Here is a 5,213-nt window from a genome sequence, read left to right on the forward strand (position 1 = left end):
AAGCTACATTCACCAGATCTCTCCCCTCACTATTAAAGGTACAAGAACTCTGCCCTCTTTTGCATCCTGTCATCCTACAAGCTCCAGCACCTCTGATGCTAGAAACTTACACTTCAGTACTCAACAGATTGACTCAGTACAACTCGTCTCAGGACTGACTTCCCTATTAAGTACTTAATTTAATGCTATGTCTTCTAGTCTGATTCTGTGCATGTTTACGAGGAAGCAAGCCCCACAGGCTGACATGATACACCATAATGCAGGCCCATAGTCAGCCTATAGGTGATTGATTAAGTGCCGTGAAGTCAGTGTCAACTCTCCAGGACGATCTGTCTTCAACTTGGCCTTTAAGGTCTCTCAGTGGTGTGCTCAATGCTGTCATAATAAAGTCCATCCACCTTGCTGCTGGTTGTCCTCTTCTTCTCTTTCCTTCAACTTTTTCCAGCATTATGGACTTCTCAAGGGAGTTGGCTCTTCACATAATGTGTCCAAAGTATGATAGTTTGAGCCTGGTTGTTTGCGTCTCGAGTGTGCCTCTGGATCTGATTCATTTTCCATTTGTTTGTTTTCTGGGCTGTCCATGGTATCCTCAAAAGTTTTCTCCAGCACCAAAGGGGGTGTCTGTGTGCAAAAAAAAATGGGGGGGGCAGCTTATCTTGCCCCCATCAGTCCTAAGTGCACACAGCATTCACCTATTAAAAATTATTTGTTTGTATAAAGAGTGGGGAGAGGCAGGCCTATCCTATCCCTCCACCACCGACCACAGATCTCTTGTAACGGAACTGGAATGCTCCATGCCAGGCCTGCTGTGGATCTGGAAAGCAGCCCAGATGCTGGAGAGAACTAGATGTTGTGCAATCAGCATGACCACATGGGTTCTTCCATTTTTTCAAAAGGGGGAATCAGTGGTAATGGCAACTGTGCAACCGCAGGTTATCTCCAGCATTGGAGCTGCCTTCCAGCTCCACAGCAGCCATGATGCAGTGTTCTGGCTCTATTACAGTGCATAACATGTCAGCCGCTTAATTCAATGGGGCCCACTTCCTACTGCCAAATAATTATGCAAATTTGTGTTTGCTTATTTGTATAGCACCATCTATGTACAGTTGTCATGAGTCCTACCAGCAGGGAGTTCACTGGGATGAACAAGAGATTCTCAGTAGGCTGCCACCATCCACTTTATTTTAATGTGGGACAAACCACTCTTTCCACATAAGATTCCTGGGGGAGGTTAAAGTGGCAAAAACCCTCCCTAGAAGGCCTGAGCAGTCCTAGGCCTCTAAAGGCATCTGACTAAGGCAGACTCAAAATGAAGAGTAGCACACTTCACCAACAAAGGTTTATTATTACATTAACAGAAAAATAAGTGTATGCAATAAGAACAATGGTCTCTTCATAAAGTAGATTGTAAGAGTTTTACTAATCAGGCGACTCAGATGCAAGTGATACAATAAAGGAAAATAACTTCCCTCATGCATCTAACTGAATTGGCCCATATTTTTCTACTACTCACTGGCAGGGGCCTTCCCACTGTTTCCAGCCTCCCAATTCTCCAGCAGCTACTCAGCCCGCTGCTTTCTCAGGGCACTCTTGGAACAGACTCAACAAAGAACAAAGCTTTCTCTTTTTCTGATGATGGCTTGTGTGTAGATCCTGTCCTCTGGATTGGTTCTTCTGTTTTTATTTCCCCAGGCTTTTCCCCTTATTAGGAAAGGCCCACCCTCCCAGCAGTTGCTCTAAGTGTGGCCTAGTACTCCCCTAAAGCCTTGCCATCACTATGGCAGTATATAGAGCTTTGCAAAGAAGAGAAAGACAGGTCCCTGCCACAAGGATCTCACAATTTATGTATCATAGGATTACATATGTTCATCAGATTGCAGCTTTAGTTTGAGCTACGCCACACATGCATGTTAATCACATTATGGGTGGAGTTGTGACGTGGGTCTTTAGGAGTCACGATGACGAGTGAGTCACGGCGCCACACACAGAATTGTTAATCATGGCTCAAGTAATGCAGCTTGTGGAACCCAGCTGTCAGTTTGTGAAAGATTCCACCAGGCTTGTGAAAAAAATGCACAAAGATGGATAGCAAAGAATGTTGCAAGACTGCCTTGGCAACAGCAGTGCTTTGTAGTAATCTGATTTATTGGTTTCTTCTAATCCATAGTGCAATCAACGATCAAATTGTGAATGGCTGAATGCACCAGGAAGACTTAATATCACACACATGGTGGCATAAAGAAACATTGTGGGTGTTCTGGCTTAATAATTCACCTAAATAACTATATGTCTTCTTTTACTACTTACTGCTACTGTTATGAATGTGAATACACTGCTTTTCACACAACAAACGTTTTCAAAGTGGTTTACAAAGCAAAATAAATAAGCAATTAATAAGGTTGTTCCCTGTCCTAAAAGGGCTCACAATAAAAAAACAAACACAGCATAGACCCCAGTAACAACCACTGGAGGGATGTTGTGCTGGGGTTGGATAGGGAGGGACAGTTGCTCTCCCCCTGCTAAACATAAGGTAATCATCACTTTAAAAGGTGCCTCTTTGCTCATTTAGTGGGATAAAAACCATGCTCTAAAGAAGGGAAAGTTCATCATTTTGTGACTGCTGCATTAAACATATCCTTCCTGATCCTTGCCTGAGAAGTTGTCTTTGCTCTTGGCATGCACGACTGTATTGCTACAGGTGCATGGCCAGCCTACCCACTAGGCATACTAGGCAGTTGCCCAAGACAGGGGTTCTCAACATTGGGTCCCCAGAGGTTATTGGACTTCAACTCCCATAATCCCCAACAAAGGCCACTGGGGCAGGGGATTATGGGAGCTGAAGTCCAATAACATCTGGGGACCCAACGTTGAGAACCCCTGGCCTAAGACACTAAGTGGGGAGGGGCCCCAACGGCCAGGGTCACATGCAGCTCCATGAGCCCCGAGTCCATTGGGGTATGAGCATTTGCCAACCGCTCCACCACCAACAGCCGCAGCAACAATGAAGATGAGGAGAGCATTCAGCAGGGGTGGAGGGAACTGCCACCTGTCCCCTTTGCCCATGTGGGCACCCTCACCTCTGTGGGTGGGCACTTCCTATGTGAGTGAGCAGGTGAATTTGCAGGCAGGCGCTCCCCATCCCCATTGCCTGCCCACTAATTTGCTCTCCTTGCTGGCTGCCTCCCCTGCTACTGTTGTGGTACATTACAATGGGCAGTCAGCCCGCCATGGCATGTTATAATTATCCTGTTCTACACTGAGGTGATGGTCTGGAGACAAGAGAAGACATTCAGGAGAAAACATGAGGCATAGTCCATGGGAGCCGTGTGTCAGAAGCCAGGAGTCAGTACAAAGGAGCCCACTGGGGCAATCCAAGAGCATGGTCAAGGGAAGCCCAGGGTCAGAAGCTAGGAGTCTAAATGAAGCAGCACAGAGGAGCATGGTCAAGAAAAGCCAAGGATCAGGAACCAGGAGTCAAGATAACTAGAAATAGCAGACAGGTGCTTTGGCGACAATGTTGCTTCAGTAACTGCTTACTGCTGACTGAACCTTTATATAGGCCACCTTTGGATGTCGTTTAGAACCACGGGTTCAGTGAACCTGCAGTTCTCTCACTCATTCCCCAGATGAGCCCGAGCTGGGGTCTTAGAGCCGGCAAGGGGGCGGGAACTGGATGCGCAGGCGTCCCAAGACCCATGAAGGAAAGCCGCGCCAGCCAATGGAGCGTAAGCTGTGGGAGGAGCTTCCTCCCTTAACCCCGGTTTGGACGAGTTGCCCAAACTAGACGACATGGTCCAGCCTCGGTTAGGGATGTGGACCTTCCTTACAACCGAGGGTTCAATTGGAGGCTGGGGTCATGGCTCCAATGTCACAGGGGGTGGGTTTGCCTCAGTTTTCCCATGACATCTGAAGGCGGCCATAGCCTAGCTGCTGGTTACAGTCTGTAGCCCTGCCCCCTCTTCCAGAGACTGTGGCTGTTTAAAGGGGCCAATCTCTATTCATTAACCCAGGCTCCTTCAGCCCCTGGAGGAGGGTCAGGATTGTCCTCCGAGTCAGAGGATATGGGCAATGGAGTATCCTCAGGGATACAAGTGTCTCTTTTGTTTCCTCATCCTCAGAGATTTCCTCACTCTGTCCCCATGTGGTTAGTGACAGACATGGTTTCCAGAGGGGAGCCTTGGGGCTGGATTGTGCACATGTCTCCAGGGTCCTCAGAGTCCAGAGTGATGCCTCCTCCTCTGAGCTCTCACTGTCCACCTCTGCATGGGGTGGTGATGGGTTTGGGTACATGACAATAATGATGTAAACACATCATGAAATAATGATGTAACCACGTCATGGCAGGCCAGCTGCCCCGGCAGTGGCGGCAGTGGTGAGCGGAGGCAAAGCTGCGAGAAGAGCAAGGGGGTGGCCAGCACAGGTGAAGGGGGTGGGGGGCACCCAAACCAGGCTTTGCCTAGGGTGCCACTACCAGAAATCCTAGGGTGGGTCCTGTATGGGTAGAAAATGTCAGGTGCAAAAGGTAGCTGGGTTTGTAGAGCTAAGCACATGATTTGCCAGGGCCTATTGTTGGTCTGGGACCAACAGCACCATATTGAAGATAAGCAGATGGACCTGATCAGCAATATGGAGAGGAGAAAACTGGGGGACCATAAGAGCAGGATATATCAATAGTACATTTCTTTATTTTTTAAAAAAGAGAGAGAGACTTGCATGTGTGAGTGGGCCACCAGAAAACTATATCACCACAGATAAAACTGAACCATAGACAAAAATGTCATATTGCCTCTAGCCTATTTCCACGAGAACCCTGTTCAGACATTATGTTGCACCTGCATTCAGATATCTGTACACATATGCATGATGTGAATGACTGTTCCTGTGTTCATTTTAAAGTGAACCTGGCTCCAGGGCCCTGAAATGCATAGTAAATACAAGAAGCGTATGTACTGCTGTACCTGCATTCAGGATAACGTGTGCGTGCAGATCTGTATGGTGTATACTGTGCACCCAGTCTACACGGCACGGCACTGAAAAGAACGCGTGAATAGGGCTTGTTCAACGTAGGCACAAAATGTGCCTAGCTGCACGTTAGAATAAACCTGGTGTAATGCAGATCCACTCAGAGAAAAATCCTGGCTAAGGCCAGCGGGATTTCAGGATGACTTCATGATAAGGATCGAAGCCAAAAGCAGAGAGTCTGAGCCGGGGGT

Source organism: Hemicordylus capensis, chromosome 3 (genome assembly GCF_027244095.1).
Source record: "Hemicordylus capensis ecotype Gifberg chromosome 3, rHemCap1.1.pri, whole genome shotgun sequence".
Classification (NCBI taxonomy): domain Eukaryota; kingdom Metazoa; phylum Chordata; class Lepidosauria; order Squamata; family Cordylidae; genus Hemicordylus; species Hemicordylus capensis.